General features: G+C 43.6%; 1 protein-coding gene across 5 annotated transcripts in view; it reads left to right on the top strand.

The window, feature by feature from the left end:
* Nucleotides 1-14,441, top strand: part of NELL1 (neural EGFL like 1) — a 306,821-nt gene that overhangs the window by 92,650 nt on the left and 199,730 nt on the right. The gene's annotated exons all lie outside the window — the stretch shown is intronic.

Below are 14,441 nucleotides of genomic sequence, written 5' to 3'. Positions count from 1 at the left end.
GACTGGGCTTAAACAATCCTGCTTTCATAAAAAGACTTCTGAGTATGTAAGTGAACAGGACTGCTTGAAATAGCAGTTTTTAGAGCTGTTCAGTAAATTACAACTATAAATCTTAAGGTATTTAGTCAGTTCTTTACAAACAGAAATGTGAACACTTCTGTGCGTTCAGTGACTGGGAGAACAGTTTATCCATTTGTTTTTAAAAGTAGGCAGGAGATACACTGAAGACAGAGAAACTTTTTAGTACAAAACCGTTATGAGAAGAGTTGCCCTTATATGCACTGCAAGGGCTTCTCAGAAACTGGAAAACAGCAGCAAGGCTCTTTATCAACTGTGATACAGAATTCAGGATTTGTTCTCTTTTTTCTGTTTAAAAAAGAAAATCAGTGCTTAGTGCTTTTATTTGCTAGTAGCAGACTATCCCTCTTTTCCTCTATGGAAAAACGTTTTAACATCTTGATTCAAATAGTTTTGGAGATGTTGGCAGTGCATTGGTGGTAGTGGCGGGGAAAACGAGTTTTTTTTAAGAAATTAGTGGGAATTGCAATGTAACGGGTCTGTATTGCGTTACATTCTGGAAGGGCAAGTGGAATTCCTGACTTCTGAGCATGTGGGTGAAACCTGAGGCAAGAGAACAAACCCAGCTGCTTTTTCTGCCTGAGAGCATGGGATAGATGAGAGAGAGTGGCTTTATGCATCTGATGAAATTAAAAATGTGATGGATGGAGAGTCGTCTTCAGGAGGTAACATGGAGAAGAGAAGGCCCTTTAGCAAGGGGAACTACAGGCTGAGAAATTGATTAGCCAAGAGGTGGCTTCATTCAGACCTGTGAAGAGCTTCCTTTCACTCCTCAGAACAGCTTTCTGCAAAATTGCCTTCTGTGCCTAACCTGATTTGGCTCGTCTATGTGTTTCATCTGCTAAATAGCAATATTTCATAGCTGGCTGTATAATGTTCTCAAATCCATGGTGAAGCTGTAATTTATATTGGTGATGTCAAAGGCACAGATCTGAAGGTACAGTTTGGCAGGATGTTGGTATAGGATAGGGGTGGATTCTTTTTGGGGAGTGTTGGATTTCTGTGTGTACAGTGTAAGAATAAAATACGCAGAACACCTGAACAAGGAGGAGTAAACATTCACAACACCTGTGGAAGCAAGGAAGGTGTTATTCCAGCTATAGTTCTGAATTTGTCTTCAGCATTCTGAAGCTTTTGAACTTAAGAGACATTAAGATTGATGTTTCTTTTGAGATGACGAGGTTTAACTATTTCGTACTCATGACGTCCTGGTACGTGGCACCTAACTTCAGAGTGCTCCAGATAATTAACTTGGAGTTTTCCAGATTTCTCCTCTTTTCTGATGTACTTGAAGTACTTGTGCATATGAATTCTAATGTAGGCTATTATTTTACCATACCTGCTTTTTGCTGCTATTTCTGCTTGCTCTTACTTGCCCAGTTTTATTCTGCTGAACCATATGGCATCATTTTGATCTTGTAAGGTCTCTGAAGAGTTGTGTTTGAGTCTGCTTTGCTTTTTGACTTGTATTTGTGGTTTTTTTTTTTAACACTCTGTCTTCACATTTGCAGTAAGGAGGAAAAATTAAAAGGATTCTTGATTTTGTCAGAGAATTGGCATCAGCAGATTTATAAAATAAATAACAAGAATCCGAGGGGCTTTTACTATTAATTCTCAGTAACAACTTTTCAAGTAGTCAGCAGCTCCTCATGTCAAAATGTATGTGTGGCATAACCACTCACTATATGCATTCCATCTTTGGAATAACATAGATGTGTTTAGGGAAGCCAGTTTCTGAAAACAAACAAATAAATGAAGGCAAGGGCAGAGGGAAGTGGTTCAACAAGTTATGGATCCCCTTCCCTCCTACCATCAGAAGGAGAGAGCTTAATGGACAAGGATGTATGGAGGGAGGTCCCTCCTTGGAGAGGTAAGCGAAAACCCTCACAATCCCTTCCTCCCTCCCAATTGCCCTTGAATAACAGGTACGAGGTCTTGGAAATTCAGGGCCAGGTGAATGGAGATGGAGAGGCAAATTTATCTAGCGAGTCACCCAGGGCTAGTCACTCACCCCCATGCCTCAGAACTTCCCCAACCAAGAAGAAAAGAAGAGTAATTGTGGTGGGTGACTCCCTTCTGAGGGGAACAGAAGGGCCCATTTGTCGACCGGATCCACCCCACAGGGAGGTCTGCTGCCTGCCTGGGGCTTGGATTAGAGATGTTAAAAAGAAACTCTCTGAACTGGTGCAGCCGTCTGACTACTACCCACTGCTGGTTTTTCAGGTTGGCAGTGACGAAATTATTACGAGGAACGTAAGGGCAATGAAGAGAGACTTCAGGGCCCTGGGACGGCTGGTTAAAGGGTCTGGAGCGCAAGTAGTGTTTGCCTCCATACCTGTTGCAAGCGAGGGTGAAGGGATATATAAGAAGACTCTGCAGGTTAATGTATGGCTACATGACTGGTGCCAAAGGCAGGGGTTTGGGTTTTTCAGTCACGGGCTGCTGTATGGGACACCTGGTTTGCTGGTGACAGGCGGGATACACCAGTCCCAGAGAAGAAAAAGGGTTTTGGGGCAGGAGTTAGCAGGGCTTATTGACAGGGCTTTAAACTAGTTATGAAGGGGGGAGGGGATTTAACTGGGCCTGTTGGGGACAAGCCCAAGAGGAACATGCTAGGGATTGAAGGATGGCGGGCTAAGGAGGACTATCAATCTCTTGTTTCACTTGTGGGAAAGGATAGCTTTTTAGACCCTGTCCCGCAGGGGAAAAAGGGTACTAGGACTGGCTCCCTGAAATGCCTGTACACCAATGCACGCAGCATGGGGAATAAGCAGGAGGAGTTAGAAGTCTGTGTGCGGGCTAAAGGTTATGATCTAGTGGCAATTACAGAGACATGGTGGGACAGGTCACATGACTGGAATGTGGTCATGGATGGCTATGTCCTTTTTAGGAAAGATAGGTCAGCGAAGCGAGGTGGTGGAGTTGCTCTTTACGTGAGAGAGCAACTAGAATGTATTGAGTTCTGTCCGGGGTCGGATGAGGAGCAAGTGGAATGTCTGTGGGTACAAATTAAGGGACAGACTGGCACGGGTGATACAGTTGTGGGGGTCTATTATAGACCTCCTGATCAGGACGAAGGAGTTGATGAGGCTTTCTACAGGCAACTGGAAATAGCCTCGCGACTACATGCCTTAGTCGTCGTGGGGGATTTTAACTACCCTGATATTTGCTGGAAGACTCACACAGCCAGTCATTCACAGTCTAGGAGGTTCCTCGAGTGCATTGATGATAATTTCTTAATGCAAATGGTGGACGTACCAACTAGGAGAGCAGCGCTGCTAGATTTAGTACTCGCCAACAAGGAGGGTTTGGTCGAAGTGGTGACGGTCAATGGCATCCTTGGCTGCAGTGACCATGAGATGGTGGAGTTTAGGATCCTGTGTGGGAGGAATAGAATACCTAGCAAAGCCACAGTTCTGGATTTCCGAAGGGCCAACTTTGGCCTCTTCAGTCAACTGCTAAGGGAACTCTCATGGGAAAGTGTACTAGGCGGTAAAGGGGCTCAAGATAGTTGGTTAGCATTCAAGGACCGCTTCTTCCAAGCTCAGGATAGGAGCGTCCCAATGAGTAGGAAATCAAGTAAGGGATCTAGGAGACCAGCGTGGTTAAACAAGGAGCTGCTGGGCAAACTCAAGTGGAAAAGGAGAATCTATGGATTATGTAAGGAGGGGCTGGCCGCTTGGGAGGAATATAGGACAGTTGTTAGAGGATGTAGGGAGGCAATTAGGACAGCTAAGGCCTCCTTGGAACTCAATCTTGCTAGTCGGGTTAAAGACAATAGAAAGGGCTTCTTCAAATACATAGCAAATAAAACTAACACAAGAGGCAATATAGGCCCACTGCTGAACGAAGTGGGTACCCTGGAGACAGAGGATATAAAGAAAGCAGAGGTGCTGAATGCCTTCTTTGCCTCTGTCTTTACTCCTGCAGACTCTCCCCCAGGGCCCCGGATTTCTATAGCCCCAGAAGGAGTCAGGACAAAGGAAGAGTTTGCTTTGGTAGATGAGGATTGGGTTAGGGATCAGCTATGCAATCTGGACATCTGTAAATCGATGGGTCCGGATGGAATGCACCCACGGGTGCTGAGGGAGCTGGCGGAGGTCATTGCTAGGCCACTCTCCATCATCTTTGGTAAGTCGTGGGAAACGGGCGAGGTGCCTGAGGATTGGCGGATGGCAAAGGTCACACCAGTCTATAAGAAGGGCAAGAAGGAGGACCCGGGTAATTATAGACCGGTCAGCCTTACCTCCATCCCTGGAAAGGTGATGGAACAACTTATTCTTGACTCCATCACTAGGCATATCAAGGATGAGGGGGTCATTAAGAACAGCCAACATGGTTTTATGAGGGGGAAGTCATGTATGACCAACCTTATAGCCTTCTATGAGGAAGTGACTAGGTGGAGGGATGATGGTAGAGCAGTAGATGTAGTTTTTCTTGATTTCAGTAAGGCATTTGATACTGTCTCCCACAGCATCCTCATAGATAAGCTAAGGAAGTGTGGGCTTGACGATCAAGTAGTGAGGTGGATCGAGAACTGGTTGAAAGGAAGAAGGCAGAGAGTTGTGGTCAATGGCGCAGAATCTAGCTGGAGGTCTGTGACTAGTGGAGTTCCTCAGGGGTTGGTGCTGGGACCGGTGCTGTTTAATATTTTCATCAATGACCTGGATGAGGGAACTGAGTGCACCCTCAGCAAGTTTGCTGATGACACAAAACTGGGAGGAGTGGCTGACACACCAGAAGGCTGTGCTGCCATTCAGCGAGACCTGGACAGGCTGGAGAGTTGGGCGGGGAGAAACTTGATGAAATTTAACAAGGGCAAGTGTAGAGTCTTGCATCTGGGGAAGAACAACCCCATGTACCAGTACAGGTTGGGGGTTGACCTGCTGGAAAGTAGCGAAGGGGAAAGGGACCTGGGGGTCCTGGTGGATAGGAGGATGACCATGAGCCAGCAATGTGCTCTTGCGGCCAAGAAGGCAAATGGCATCTTAGGGTGCATTAGAAAGGGAGTGGTTAGTAGGTCAAGAGAGGTTCTCCTCCCCCTCTACTCAGCCTTGGTGAGGCCGCATCTGGAATATTGCGTCCAGTTCTGGGCCCCTCTGTTCAAGAAGGACAGGGAATTGCTTGAAGGAGTCCAGCGCAGAGCCACAAAGATGATTAAGGGAGTGGAACATCTCCCTTATGAGGACAGGCTGAGGGAGCTGGGTCTCTTTAGCTTGGAGAAGAGGAGACTGAGGGGTGACCTCATCAATGTTTACAAATATGTAAAGGGTGGGTGTCAGGATGATGGAGCTAGGCTTTTTTCAGTGATATCCAGTGATAGGACAAGGGGCAATGGGTGTAAACTGGAGCATAGGAAGTTCCACATTAACATCAGGAAGAACTTCTTTACTGTAAGAGTGACAGAGCACTGGAACAGGTTGCCCAGGGGGGTTGTAGAGTCTCCTACACTGGAGATATTCAAGACCCACCTGGACAAGTTCCTGTGTGATGTACTGTAGGTTACCCTGCTCTTGCGGGGGGGTTGGACTAGATGATCTTTTGAGGTCCCTTCCAACCCTTGGGATTCTGTGATTCTGTGAAATGAAGCTGGTAATGAATAAAGGGGGTAAGTGGAGATTCTCTGTGTGCTGTAAAAAAGCCACGTGTTTCACTTAAAAGTAGAAAAGTTGAGTGTTTTTTTTTTTGATGTTTACCTACTTGTGTATATGAGACAGAAATGGAGCATTCATCATTTGCAGAGAGACATCTAGAGATATTTCTATCATGTTGTCTGAGCTTTAACTACTGGTAGGGGTACTTATGTACAAGTGTTGGACCCGTGCCCGTTTGTCTCTGTCACATACGCATGGATAAGTTCTGGGAACTGCACAAGTGGGGCCAAGTTCAGTGTCTGCAGGGTACAAGGATTCTAGCTGTAGCAGGCATGTGCACACTTGCTGGCATGTGAGCACCTGTGTTGGGGGTTCGAAGTTGCAGCCTGAGAATTAGTTACAGATGGAGCAACTGGAGTTACAGTGGCAAAACCAGGCCCAAAATGGGGAATTCACTGAGGCTGCCTCATGGTGACCCTTCCAGGCATGTTCTGTGCTGTGTACAGCAGCCTTGAAAATCCCAAGTTTTTATCCTTCAGTGAACCAACCAACCAGCCAAAAAACCACCACCACCACCAAAAACCCAAACTTCCCACAGCCTAAATGGACAAATCTGGTTTCTTATACAAATAATAATAATAATAATAATAATAATAATAATAATAATAATAATAAAGTGCTTTGCCTTTGGTAATAGCATAGCTCTGGGTTGTTCCACTAAATGTTATCTATTGCCTTTTTCTTTCTGTGAATATACTTTCTTTCCTGTAGATGGAAGAACAAAATTAGTTCTAAAAATACAAAAGTCTCTAAATCCATGACAAGTGTCAGTTTATACTGACCCATTTTTGGTAAGTTGGTAAGTGACTTACTGATATGGTGCTGGGTATTCAAAGCTGATGTGCATATGCAAAACCAAGTACAAAAGTTCAGAAACAGTTGGGAAAGGCATTATTGCTGACCTAGGGCTTTTCTACTCTCTGCTTTCTCTTTCATCATTTCAGCATGCACATTTTGCATCTATTTCCAGCATTTCTCCTCATGCCTTTTGCTCAGATTAATTTGGAATCGAGTTATGTGCTGACGGTACAGGCTGTGTCTGTATTAAGTGGAAGCTATTCTGGATTTATTTAGAGTTATTGAGCTTTTGGCATTATCCAGATGTGATAGGGTTACACTGATGGATAGAAATGTTAATGTATTTCTGCTCACAACTGGAATGGAGAGATTTATTATTTATATGTTTGTATTAATTTTAATTTTCAAATAATAAGTAGGTTCCCCATTTTCTCAGTGTATGAGGAGCTATATTTGAACTGAAATTAAAAATAAGACTGTCCTAGTAAGAAAAGGAATCCTTACCTGGTCTTCATGGATGTAGGATCTGTCTGTTTCCTGGTGTACATGTGTCTGTGCAGGATTTTTCTGTGCAGTAACTGGGACAATGGTGTTAACAAAATCCTTTGTTGTCTTGCTGGGGTACTGTGAAGTTTACTGGATGAAGACAGGCTGAGAGAGCTGGATTTCTTCAGCCTGGAGAAGGGAAAGCTCTGGGGAGACGTTAGAGCAGCTTCCAGTGCGTAAAGGGGCTACTAGAAAGCTGGAGAGGTGCTTTGGACAGGGGCCTGTGGGAACAGGACAACAATACCACAAAATAGACTGAACTAAGTGCAGAAAAGTAAGCAAACTGCTGATACAGGAAGAGATAAGTTTGGTTTTGTTTTTGCTTCCTAAATGTTATTGACAACTGAGGAAAGGCATTCTATAAAATATTCATGTCCGTATTTAATTTTCAGAAGGATAATTCCTCTTACTCTGTAAGATTTTTGACAGGGAAATTGATTTCATTCAGGGGGGCAGCTGCCCCTAGAAAATATCTAAAAAAGTGTGTTTTTCTAAGACATCTGCCTCTATTTAATAATCTGCTTTTTTGTACCTGAGTCTATTTGGAGGCTATGGAAAAGAGTTAAAAATAAGTTGGAGACTTTGATTCAAGTAATGGAAATTAGTATGAAAGTCTGTACAGCATCCACAAAGACAACTCATATATTGATGGTAGTTTCCTGTTTGGTTTGCTGACTCTGACACTATATTTAATATGCAAATTTTTTCCCAAAAAAGAAAGCTTACCATTTTTCCAGTTCATGTGTCTGTTCTTCATATCTGAAGGGTAAATTTCAACATACCCTTTGGGTATTCCAGATAATTTTTAACTCTGTTCTTCTTGGAACTTTCTTTTAATTTCCTTCTTTCATTTCTAGATTAGACAGCTCAGTTTTCCTTCTTGCTGTCGACAGTTTCTGATTTATTGCATTTTACTAACCTGTGGTTTTTTTATTGGTTCTGTTGAAGATGTAGCTGTGTTTATGTCTTGTCCTGAATTCCTTCACTGAAGCTGTGTATGTCTCATACCAGTTGTCCCTGTAGGGATCACTGTGTTTCAGGAGTAGAAAATTATTTTCTGTCTGCTTACAGAAGAAGAAAGTGCTTGAAAATGATGAGGATGAAATTGGCCATGCAAACTCCTTTTTTATCTCGCATCTTCCTAAAGATGGTTTACCTCTCAGCTTCATTTTCATTATTTTGTTTCCCTGATTCTTATGACTCATTTTTTCCCTTCAAGCTTTCACCAGAGAATGTGTCTGTACATACTGGTAGCTATTAGCACTAAGATAATGATATGAATGCATAGTAGCATCTTCAGACATGAATGTGAGTTAGTGTTAGCTCAGCGACATGCCATGTTTTGCAGAAGGAGAGATCTTATTTGCAGTGAGTTTGCACTGAAGAACTCCGCATTGCCTCAGGGCTGGCTCTGGGCACAGGTGGTGCAGGCAGTGTGCTGGGACAGCAGACCTCCATCAGGCAGGTTGGCCATGCGCTTACTCTCTTGGAGCCCAAGATGCAGGGCTTAGTTATGCTCCTGCTTTTCTTTTTCCTAAGGAGATCTCTCAGGGTTTTGTTTCCTTGTTTCACAGTCCCTCATCCATGAGGCAGTAAAACCTGATTTTGTGCAGAGCTGATTCAGTGCTTCGCGATGTCATGACTATGCTATTGGTGGGATGCCGTGGCAGCCTGAAATTGTTGCTGATACATTCCTGTTTCCAGGAGTAGGAATGATCCTGATTATTTTATCTCCATGAAGCTTTTCCTTACCACTAGAATATGGACATTGTTTTCCATTGTGAGTTTCTTAGGCATAAAGAATTTTGCCTATAGATTTGTATTGTAACTTCACTAAGTGGAAAATTGGGCAAACATATGGGAAGATCAGTATCACGGCTAGGTGTTAGAAGCTGTCTAACCATCAACTAGGCTAATTCAGCCAATTCAGACTTGTAAGACGTGAGTCTTAGAGATGCCAGGTTCCTCCATGTGGGCTATTTTTCAGTGAAGCACTTTGTTTCATTGGGATTATCATGTTTGCTTAAGAGCCTCTACGTTGGTAATGAAAAGTTTCCTCCATTTACTTGGGCACAAGTGACAATAACCTTTGAAGGTCAGGCCTTCTACTCTGTTCTGGAGCTTACTTTAACCTGTTACCCTTTAGGTGACTTGACCTGCTGTTTTGGCTTTCAGTCTAGCTGGCTGAAGCGCTGCTACTGTGAAAAGGTCAGAAGCAAGTTGAAGTGCATTCAGTCTGTGAGAGAACGTAGGGTACAATTTCCAGTCTTTCTTTCCCATAGGAATCAATTTGGATCCTGATGCTGCCCCTATGTGCGATTTTCATCTAACAGTTTTTCTATACAAACAGTAAGATCCAGTTTGGCTAAAATGTGACCCACCTTTGTGGGTAAGGCTGGTTGGACAGCTGATGCTTGACAGCACAGCAGCTGCAGTGCACCAACATACCTGTTAGTCACGAGCACCTTGCTGGTTTTACTGTCAGCACTACCTTCTGGAACAACTACAAACCACTGGATGTTAGAGAGATGTACAGCTTTTGCCATACGCCATTTTGCTTGCCAGGTGTGCTAGGGTTTTTATGGGTACATGGGGAAAGTGGCACCTCAGTCTGAGTGCTAACAGATTCTGTGGGTGTTGCTTGGTTAGCATTGGCATTGTTGGATATTCATTAATGTGCAACAGGTGATGAATGTGGAGGCGGACTGAAGCATCCTGTCTCATTAAACATTTGGGAACAAATGAGTTTCTGTTTCAGGTGAGTAAAATTCTTTTTCTCTTAGTTAGCACAATATAAATAGCTGGAGCTCAGTTCTGTCTGTTTTGCAATTCACATAAATCTTGAAATGAACTAATGAGGAACACAGAAAAGAGAACTGCATCTTGGACTACACAGGAATGTTATCAATATAAATTCCCTGGAGCTGTATCTGTTTTGTGCTAGGTTCCCATTGATTTTGTAAACATTTTAGCATTAGCCATTTATCCCCTTTGAATATAAATCATTTCCCAGTAGTTGTCGTGTATTTTAATTAATACTAAAGTGACCAACTTGAGAATTCTTCCTTTTATGTTATTGCTAAACTAAAGAAATTCTCCCTCATTTTTTTCACAGCCTTAATCTGACCCCTGTGTAATCAGTAGGCATATGGAATGTTCAAGAAGTGGTGATGCTGAGAAAACCTGAGACAGACAGAAAATGTCAAAGTTAGATACTGTAAGAAAATCAGAAATCTCGGGGGAAAATCAACCCATTTGAAAATACTTTGCTACTTTAATTTGTGTGAGTTTTTGTTCCGGTTGGTAACTCCCTGTTTTTTTCAAAGGAAAACAGAGGAGATGGAGATGGTTGTTCCAGGACTGAAGAGCTGGGACATGGACATTCTGCCCTCATTCTGATTTCAAGATACAGGGGGCATTAGCTGTCTAGTCCCTTTTAAATTGAATTAGTTGGAAAAAAAAAAAAAAACAACCCAAAAAACCTTTTCAATCTACAACCTGGTTGCTTGGTGCAATTCCTTTGTCTTGGAAAAGAATATTACTGAAGTTGAAGAGATGATACTGCAGTTACTTTGTTATGACATAAAAATAAGTATCCAACAACTAGCAAAAAAGATGGCACTGTTATTTCTTGAAATATATATATATACACACATATATATGTATCTGTAGGATGTATTTTGACCTGTAGATTGAAGGACTATCATCTGTTAAACTGTTTGGAGCTACAGGGGATAAACTGAGTTACGGCTGTCTAAACAGATGCTGTTGTTTGATATTCCTGACCAGGGGTGCATTTAAACCCTAGAGGAATTTTCTTTGAACATGTGTCAGTTGTATGTCTTATCATAAGTTGGTTTATGTAGTGGAGCATGTTAGATTGTTGCTTGGCTATATCCAGAAAAAAAGATGCTCTGCTTGAGACTGTATTTTGGTTGCAGTTGTTTAACCAAGAGCAGGACTGAACTGCTGTGTAATGCTCACCTGAATTGCAGGAATAATGTGATGTCAGGGTAGGTGTATAGACAGGAAATAGTCTGCATATGTATAGAAATGTGTATCTATAACTAAACTGAATCAAAGTGCTTGTGATGTGCCACTAAAGTTCCTGTGCTTTGGTTTTTGTTGTCTTTTTAGTTAGCATTCCTTAAGAGATGCTATTGCCCTGCTAGAAAAGTGTCCTGGTTTCAGTGGGGGTAGAGTTCATTTTCTCCCTAGTACTTAGTGCAGGGCTGTGTTTTGGCTTCAGTCTGAGAACAGTGCTGATAATACACCAATGTTTTAGTTGTTGCTAAGTAATGTTTATACCGATCAAGGTCTCATGCTCTGCTAGTGAGGAGGGGCATGAGAAGCTGGGAGGAAGCAGTGAAAGGACACCTGACCCAAACTAGCCAGATAGGTATTCCATACCAGAGCATGTCATGCCCGCTATAGAAACTGCAGGGAAGTTGGCTGGGAGACGCTGATCACTGCTCGGGAACAGACTGGAGGCTGGTCTGTATGTGGTGAGACACTGGATTGGGCATCATTTGGCTTTTTGGGGACAGGGGAGGTTTATTCCTTCCTCTTTTTCTTTAGTTCCTAATAGTATTATTATTGTTGTTGTTGATATTTTAATTATTAAAATATTTTACATCTATTTCAATTATTTAACTGTTGCTATCTCAGCCCTTGGGTTTTTATCTTTCATACCATTCTCCTCCCCGTCCCACTGGGGAGAGGGAAGGGAGTGAGCAAGTGGCTGCGTGGTATGTAGCTGCCAGCTGGAGTTAAACCATGACAGGTAGCTACAGGATGCCACTGTAGTCATGGGGTTTGTTCTTACACATGATTAGGTATATCAGTAAGTGTGTGTATGTAGCACATGGCATGGGGAGATCTAAAGATAGAGGAGTTACATATGCTTGTAGCTGCTTTTATTTTTACAGTGTCTGGGACTTATGCTTTTGGACACAGACTATCACTGTGATAGGTGTTATTCAGATGTATGATAAAAATTGGATTCACTTTTCAGGAGACTTTATAACCAAGTATAAGACAAGAGACTGTGTTTTAGGTGGGAGGAAAAAGATGCTGGAATGTGGTTTGAAGCTATAATCCTAGAACAGCTTTTTGAAGTGAATTTATTTTAGAATAGAATCATAGAATCATAGAATAGTTAGGGTTAGAAAGGACCTCAAGATCATCAAGTTCCAACCCCCCTGCCATGGGCAGGGACACCTCACACTAAACCATCCCACACAAGGCTTCATCCAGCCTGGCCTGGAACACCGCCAGGGATGGAGCACTCACAACCTCCCTGGGCAACCAATTCCAGTGTCTCACCACCCTAACAGGAAAGATTTTCCTCCTTATATCCAATCTAAACTTCCCCTGTTTAAGTTTTAACCCGTTACCCCTTGTCCTGTCACTACAGTGCCTGATGAAGAGTCCCTCCCCAGCATCCCTATAGGCCCCCTTCAGGTACTGGAAGGCTGCTATTAGGTCCCCACGCAGCCTTCTCTTCTCCAGGCTGAACAGCCGCAACTTCCTCAGCCTATCTTCATACAGGAGGTGCTCCAGTCCCCTGACCATCCTTGTGGCCTCCTCTGGACTTGTTCCAACAGTTCCATGTCCTTTTTATGTTGAGGACACCAGAACTGCACACAATACTCCAGGTGAGGTCTCACAAGAGCAGAGTAGAGGGGCAGGATCACCTCCTTCGACCTGCTGGTCACGCTCCTTTTGATGCAGCCCAGGATACGGTTGGCTTTCTGGGCTGTGAGCGCACACTGCCGGCTCATGTTCATTTTCTCATCGACCGACACCCCCAAGTCCTTCTCTGCAGGGCTGCTCTGAATCTCTTCTTTGCCCAACCTGTAGCTGTGCCTGGGATTGCTCTGACCCAGGTGTAGGACCTTGCACTTGTCGTCGTTGAACTTCATAAGGTTGGCATCAGCCCACCTCACAAGCGTGTCAAGGTCCCGCTGGATGGCATCCCTTCCCTCCAGCGTATCAACCAAACCACACAGCTTGGTGTCATCGGCAAACTTGCTGAGGGCGCACTCAATCCCACTGTCCATGTCAGCGACGAAGATGTTAAACAAGACCGGTGCCAGCACCAATCCCTGAGGGACACCACTCGTTACCGGTCTCCAGCCGGACATCGAGCCATTGACCACAACTCTTTGCGTGTGGCCATCCAGCCAGTTCTTTATCCACCGAAGCCAGTTCTTTATCCACCGAAATTTAAAAAATTTAGAATAGTTCTGCTGACTTGCTTTGGTTATGGTGATTAAAATCAGGCAGAGGCTTCTCCCTCTGAAAAGGAGGAAGTTGCAGGAAGCTCTTATTCAGTGAGACTTGTCACCTCTGTGACAGCCTTTGCCCCATGTGAAGAAGTCCGTGATGCTCAGCTACAGCTCGGATCTCAGCAAGGGTTTCCTCTCATCGCTGCTTCACAGGGCTGGCAGTCTCCCGAAGGCAGAAGTGGCTCATTTCCACCCAAGGGAGAACTGCAGGGTGCCATACTGCCCCACAGAATCATAGAATGGTTTGAGTTGGAAAAGACCTTGAAGATCAACCCCCGGCAAGCATTCTTTTCCAAAGGCTTGTCCCCCATCTAGCAAGAGCTAACAGAGACACTTCTTTTTTGTAACTCAACCCCAAGTCAAACACTGTTAGGAGATAACAATAGGAAACCAGAGACAGGTGGAAAAATGCAAGAAGGTTGGAGAACACCTTTACCTGAACCATTTACCAGGGCTTTTGGGCATCATGAAAAAGCATTTTTCCAATGAGGTTTTGAACAGATTGATATGCTTGGTGTGATGCTGTTAATGCAGAGCTAATCTTGAGTGCACTGTGAAAGAAACAAATGCCTGTTCTTGTTGTGTTTGTTGTCAAAGGTGACTGCTGTGATTTGATTCTAGTTGGGAGTAAATTTACTCACACCAGGTGAGGGATTATAGGTTAAAAGGGAGGAGTACATGATAGCCCTTGAAATTAAAGACAAACATTGTAGGAAAAGGCAAATCAGTGAAGTAAAGTATAGAGAAGTATCATGAAATCTTTTACTGAATCTAAATAATGTGGACTTGGACTCTCATGCATTGGCATGTGTAGCTTCACATGGTGCTGAGGTTAGGGCTGCTGGAGGCTGTGTGGTACTTCCTTTCCATGTGTTGGTTCTCCTCTTTGGCCAGTGGGGAAGAAGCTAGAGCTGAAAACTGTTCCCTGTTACATATCTGATATCTTCTCTGATAGGAGAAGTAGAGCTGGTTGGATTTGGGAGGACACTGCAGCGCTCAGCTTGATTTCTCTGGTGTTTTTGTGCTCTGGTGTTCAGCTCAACAGTCTGTACCCCAATTAGCTTTGCTCATGAGA

The sequence above is a fragment of the Lathamus discolor genome, chromosome 6 (assembly GCF_037157495.1).
Source record: "Lathamus discolor isolate bLatDis1 chromosome 6, bLatDis1.hap1, whole genome shotgun sequence".
Taxonomy (NCBI): domain Eukaryota; kingdom Metazoa; phylum Chordata; class Aves; order Psittaciformes; family Psittacidae; genus Lathamus; species Lathamus discolor.
This window is presented reverse-complemented; position numbering and strand designations above follow the sequence as displayed.